General features: G+C 50.6%; 1 pseudogene; it reads left to right on the plus strand.

Moving 5' to 3' along the window:
* The first annotated feature begins 3797 nt into the window (after nucleotides 1-3797).
* Nucleotides 3798-6003, plus strand: LOC147416754 (uncharacterized; annotated as a pseudogene).
* The last annotated feature ends 918 nt before the right edge of the window (nucleotides 6004-6921 follow it).

Here is a 6921-nt window from a genome sequence, read left to right on the forward strand (position 1 = left end):
ACTGTCCAGAGGGAGTCCAGGCCTGAGGGCAAGAGAGCACTAAGGTTGGAAAAGGACTATGGTTAGCCAAAGTGGGGTCATTGACTAGCCAAAGTGGAATCCTTTGCTACAAAGGCTACATTTCAGTTTTGGGTGTGGCTGCAGTGTACAAAGGGGGTAATATGACCTAGAAAGATACAATAGCAGCATCTCCTAAAATTTAGGGAACTGCTATTTTGGGACCTGAAAATGTGTTTGCGTCATTACCTCCGGAATGACAAGGGGAACATTTTCTTACTCTGCCGTGAAGTCAACTAGGCAACCGGTTGGGAGATTTTTAGGCGGCAACCCCGAAACGGGAAAATGCTTGTAAATGTGCCAAGTGGCACATTCTGGTGCACTTGCCTCCTCAAGGAAGAAGTGGCGCTGAATTTTAAGCTGGGAGAGGCCCATTTTCAGATTTTGTCACAGGTTAAGAGCTATGGAGTGCTTCCTTTCCCTCCTATGTACAGTGCAGTGCCAAGAGTGATGCCCTGCACGCTACGCACTGCCCTCTCTCTCCCCTATGGCAGTATGTTATGCCCCTCTAGTGGGCTTTTCAATTGATCAATGTACAGTTGTGTGGGTTCATGCGCGATTGCCGAGGCAAGAGCCTCTTGCACAGGTACTAGATTAGCTAGCTGCTAATCCCCCGCAGGTACAGGTGATTCGGAGAGGTTTCACGCCCGAAATCTCGTCCGATTCAAAGGCCAAGTAGCCCTACAGGTGCGGGAGCTCGAGGACTTGCTACGGATGCAACCGGCACACGAAACGGAGCCCGAAACAGTAAATTACAGCATGCTGTGTATTTTTGCAGGTTTAGGGTTTTGGCCCTAAACGGTCCCTAAATCCCCCAGGAGGTTCGGGGACGCGAGGGGACTGCTGTACAGGTGATCTGGTGCATTTTTGGGGCTGAAAACAGAGAATTCAGCATGCTGCAGATTCTCGCCAGGTTTTGCAAAGTGCCCGTATGCGTCAAGAAAGTCAGTCAATGCGTGGGAATACTGACTGTGAAGGGTCCTAGTACAGTTATGCTGCTGAAATCGGGCCGGAACAGTTGAAATTCAGCCAGGTTTGTGCAGGGCAGCTTGTAGGGAACCACAGCGTTTATTCCCTCTTTTAAACAATAAAGAAATACCGAAAGGGGCGCCTAAGTTAGGGGCCAATCTGGTGTCGGTCTATTCATACAAGTGCAATCTAGCAGCCTGTATCCCTCTCCCCTTTGTTGTGTCTTGAAAGTACAGGTAAAGTGGGCGACAAATTAAATGGGTGAAAGCAAATAAGGTTTAAGTATAAAGTCTACCGCCCTTTTTGAAAGTACAGGCAGGTTTCACGCACTCTCCACAAGCTACTTGACGCCAAGTTTGCTGACGACTCAGCCATGTACTTGGAGGGCCATGTGGCTAATTTGCACAGGTGTGAGCACGCTCTTGAGGTGTTTTGTTGTGCGTCAGGAGCACTAATCAATTGGAGGAAGACAATGGCTTTCTGGGTTGGCAGTGCTCCTACGCTTGATTGGTCATTGGGTGAGGGCTTCAGGTGGATTCCCCAAGGACTTCTGTACGCTATCCGGTTTGTCAGGTTGGCATGGATTTGTCCCCACAGCAACAGACTGCTCCCCTCCTCCTTTCCATTAGGAGGAAACTGCTTCATTGGAGTTCGGCACGGCTCTCTTTGGTTGACAAAGTTGTAGTGGCCAACCAAGTATTGTTGGCTACTACAAGGTACATCACATCTTGGTGGATCTTCTCGAGCTCCTGCATCAGCAGGCTGGAGAGGCTGATCATGAATTTTTTGTGATCAGGGCGTGACACCCAGTCAAGCGGAGCCAAAGTAGCCTGCCAAGTCATCACCTTACCGTGTTCTCACGGGGGGTTGGGGATAACCGACCCAGCACAACGAAGAAGAGCCCTCCTTGAGAAGCTTGTGGTCAGAGGACTGCTTCCAGAGGAGGAGCCCTCGAAGGAGCTGTTGCTTCACCGGATTCAAGCTCGAGTCCCTCATGCAGGCAGCCCTTGGAGCCCGTCCACTAGCTGGATCTTTACAGAGATGCGCACAGTTGGTATGAGCAGGAGGTTGGAGGACCGATTTGCTGCGAGCCTGCTTAGGTCTTGGGAGCAGCTGAGGAGTGGCCTAGAGCAGCATCAGCCCACTTGCATGGAGGAGCGCTTGAGGCAGTCTCTTGTTTGGAACCCCATGGTTAGCACACACACAGGCCACCTGGTTGGTAGCAAGCCTCACGTTTCCTGAGGTCCCATGGTAGAGGGTCCAACCCATACTCTCGGCGACTAACTACAGTTTTCAGGCCTTCCGAGGAGATTCAGAGCATTCAACTACGAGGCATGAGGAGTGTGCAAAGAGCATGTGTCAAGACATTACAGAGGCTATACCACCTGAGTGGCATACCCCTATAGAGGTAGCAGCTCCAAGATGGATGGGAGCCTTCACGTGGCTAAGGTTCTCATTGCAGTTCGAGCTTGCTGGGAGTCAGTACCCCACATGTTCTTTGAGGTTCAGGGAGAGGGTCGCCTTCACAGAGTCTCAGCAGAGGCTCCACAGGTTGCAGAGTGATGTTTTCAAAGGCTCCGGGTTGTGGGCATCTATGGGAGGACTTGGGTCATAGATCCTGACCCAGCAGATCATGAGTCAGGACATTGGCAGCTTTGGGCTTGGGAGAGTCGTCCTCTGGCCAGGTGCAATGGGACCCAGGAGAGTGGTTCTGGCAGGATCCTTTCTCTTTAGCTGATCACCCAGGGATTCCTTTTTTCCAGTACACAACTTGTTTGGGTGACACACTGGCCGCACGGAGCGAGGCTCGCTCAGCTGCAGCAACTCACTAGCAAGAGAAGGGTCACTCAGCCGAGTTCTTGTCAAGCTTCTGGGAGCCGGTTGTGTCTTGTCAAGCTTTTGGGAGTGATTGTGGGACAGCAGGCAACCGAGAAGAGTTACCATGTTTCAGTGGCTTGTTGCACATAGGGCTATAGCAGTTGGGAGCTAGTTGGTGCACAACGGTTTCTCAACAGCATGTGCAACGTGTGGTCATTCTTTAGAGAGTCACATCACTGTTTGTGGGACTACCCCATGGCACAGCAAGTTTGGCTTCGGGTTCTTCAGCTGATGCATCATGCCAGTCCTCTCCACAGCCTGACACTACACTTGGGGTGCTGCAGCCTGATCCACACTCACAGCAGGCCCTGCACTCAACAGGATGATAGTGATCCAGGCATAGTTACAGGGAACCAACGGGACGAGGCTTAGGGGCGGGGACGGCCGTAACCGAGACGGGGACGGGGCTGGACGGTCGGGAACCGTCGGTTGGGCGCATGTCAGGTGGGAAGGCATGCTACCGTCCCCGGGACGGATGGGACGGTCGGGGACGGACGGAAAACGGCCGGCAGCCAACGGTTTTTGCTTTTTTTAATTCAAATTTGGAGCCGTTTCAAACGGTTTGCTGGCAGCCCAACGGCTCTTTTTTCGAGGAGGCTATAAAAGCCACCCTTAAGGCTCAAGCTCTCATTGGAAATTGCTCAAGGCTCAAGCCTCTCCTCTCTACGGTCTACCTTCGGTGCTTCGCGGCTTCGCCTCTAGAGTCTACGGTCTACCCTCTCCTCGAGGCTCGGAGCTCTACCTTTGAGTCTCCTCTCTACCCACTTGGCACTCTCTCCCTCCTCTACCCTTGAGTCTCTCTACCCACTCTCTCTCTCCTCTACCCTCTCAACTTTGAAGCTCTCCTCTACTGTCTCTCCACACAAGCTCTCCTCTACTCTCTCTCCACCATCATGTCATCTCAAGCTAACTCCACTTCTCAAGCCAGCTCTTCTCGAAGGAGGCTCGCCGTGCAAACATGGTCGTGGTGGGATGAAGTCGACTCTACCGCGCGTGGTCAAGGTGGCGATGCAAGACCATGGACATGCAAGCTATGCCCGTACAAGAGAACGGGTGGTGCAAACAAAGTGCGAGCCCATCTTCTTCATGAACCCAGCCATGAGGTGAAGTTTTGCCCACGTATTACTCCCGAGAAGAGGTTGGAGCTTCTTGAGAAGCTCACGGTGTATGAGGTCGCGGAAGCAGCCAAGAGGGACCGTTTTGTTGCCGTTGATCACTCCGCCACGGCGACACCGCAAGAGCAAAGGCAAGCCAACCTTGGCTCCACCTCTCAAGCGTTCAAGACAAATGCATCTACATCGGGGGCTTCCATTGCGCATCGCCAAAGCACCCTCAACGAAAATTGGAATCCTAAATTGAAGGAAGAGGTGGATACGTCGGTTGCCCGATTCTTCTTCCACGACCACATTGCCTTCCATGCTTTGCGGTGAGTTTCCATTGTGACTTATGGCATATGCACATTGCAACCTCCCATTTTGTATTTCATTATGGGGTCTCGACTCTTCAAAATAACACAACATGCTCTATTTTGTGTGGATAGGTCTCCATACTTTCGAACCATGGTTACGAAAATAGGGGAATATGGCCCCTCTTATGTGCCACCTTCATCGGAGAGGCTTCGCACCACCTTCCTTGACAAAGAGAAGCTTTCCGTGGAGCAAGCGGCCCAAGCAACAAAGGATTTGTGGGAGACCAATGGGGTCTCTCTCCTTGTAGATGGATGGGCAAGCGGTCCATCCACGGAGTGGTGGCCTACTCTCGGGGGGGGATGTACTTTGTGGAGTCACATGATGCATCCGACAGTGGCAAGGCCGCGGAGATGCTTACTATGGAGTGGACAAGCACCATAGAGATCATCGGCCTAGAGAATGTCCAGGTATGGTTGCAGATGGAGAGGTGTCAAATAGGGCAGCCGACGCTATCATTGAGGGCATGTATCCTAGTATCCATGTCACATTTTGCATGGCGCATTGCCTCAACAAGCTCCTCAAGGACATAGGGAGCTTGTCATGGATTTCACCCACCATTAGTGACGCCTCTCAAATTGTCTCCTTTGTGCTCAACCATCAAAAAGTGCGCAAGGAGTTCTCAATGAGGAGCCACTTGTCCTTGCTCAAATATTCAGAGACAAGATTTGCATTCAATTGGCTTATGCTAGGCCGCTTGTCTACATGTGGCGGAGCCTTAAGGGGCCTCTTTCTCAATGATGAGTTCCACGCCATGCTGGAGTCTACATCAACAACAGGATTGAAATGCCGAAAATGGGCCGACGACTTCGCTTGGTGGGAGGAGGTGAAGACTCTTGACGCCATGGTCAAGCCTATTCTATACCTACTTCGAGTTGTTGATAGCTTGCAGCCATGCATCGGCAAAGTCTGCGAAGCCATGGATCAGATGAAAGAGACTCTTGAGAAGCTTGTGCCTAATCCTATTCAGTATGCGGAGATTTGTGGCTTGTGTGAGTCGAGGTGGAATGGATACTACTCTCCACTTCATGCGGCAACTTATGCGCTTGACCCCGAGTTTCAGGGAAGGCGTCAACAAGAGACCGACAAGGAGGTGAGCAAAGGATGGGAGCTTGCATTGGAGCGCCTTGAGCCTAGCAATGACATTACGCGCAAGATTAGAGATGAGCTACTCCACTACAGGCAAAAGAAGGGCTCCTATGGATGTGTAGATGCACAAGTTGATCACAGCAAGATTCGCTCAGTTTTGTGGTGGGAGGACTATGGAGGAGATGGCCCACATTTGCAGCGCTTGGCTGTTCGTGTCCTTAGCCAAGCATGTACCACTAGTTGCTTGGAGCAACTATGGAGTGTGTACAGCCACATTGCCTCTAAGAAGAGGAATCGCCTTGGGGTCCAAAGGGCCAATGATTTGGTGTTTGTGAGCGCTAACTTGCGCATGCTTTCAAAGAGCGTCATACACAAGGCAGATCCCTTCACTTAGTGGGAGATGGCACTAGAGAATCCATCTATGGCCGAGACACTTTTGGAGGAGCTAGAGGACTGCGAGCCTCGCGAGGCCTCATATGTCACTAACAACCTCGACTACGATGATGATATGGAGATTCAGCAGGCGAGCACTTCCGGAGTTTGATGATCATTGATCACTCTAGAGTCTAGAGTCTACCTAGCCCTTTGTACTTTTTGTTATCCTTGAGGCTTGTCCTTTTTAAGCCCTTGTAACATGCACTTTTCATTTTGTATCCATCGATGTTTTATCAGCACAATATATGACTCATGCTCTTTGGTCTATTTAGAAAAATAAATAAAGCAAAAGCTTAATTTTAAAAAGCCTATTAAAAATAAAGCAAAAGCTTATTAAAAAAAAGAAGATCAGCGCTCTCTGTACGGGCAACAAAAAGCCAGCACAGGTTTCTCTCTCCTCTCTCTAGCTTCCAACGGCACCAACCCTCTCTCTCTTCTCTCTCTCTCTCTCTCTTCCTCTCTCTCTCTCTCTTCTCTCTCTCCTCTCTCTCTCTCTCTTCATTCGTCTTAGCTCCCATTCTCTACGCTGCGAGACAGGACGTTGGGGCACTGGCGAGGAGTGTCATCGACTTTGCACCTTATGCCCTCGTCAAGTGCGAGAGAGTGAGTACCACACACTACTTGAGTGCTCAGCTTTTGACCACATTAGGTCCTCTTTTCCCCATATATTCAGCCATGAGCTCTCCCTACATACCTTCCTCTCCCAACCACGATGTGGACTCTCTATTGCGACGCTCATTTCAGCCATTTTTGAGCATCGAGAGTCACTTATGAACTCCACTCACACCACGTGACATGTTCATTTGGTCCCATAGGTCATATTTGACCTCCCAGGACGATAATAGAACTATCTATCTATCTATCTATCTCTCTCTCTCTCTCTCTCTCTCTCTCTCTCTTATCTTTGGCCTGGTTCAGACCAGCTATTCCTGTCTGTCCTCAGAACCTATAAAAGCAACACTCGCCCCCTCTCTGGGACAGTTTTATGCCAATGCTAGTTGGGAAGGACTCTGTCGGGAAGAAGACA

The sequence above is a fragment of the Adiantum capillus-veneris genome, unplaced genomic scaffold (genome assembly GCF_014529385.1).
Source record: "Adiantum capillus-veneris isolate H3 unplaced genomic scaffold, ASM1452938v2 Hic_scaffold_505, whole genome shotgun sequence".
In the NCBI taxonomy this organism is placed as follows: Eukaryota; Viridiplantae; Streptophyta; class Polypodiopsida; order Polypodiales; family Pteridaceae; genus Adiantum; species Adiantum capillus-veneris.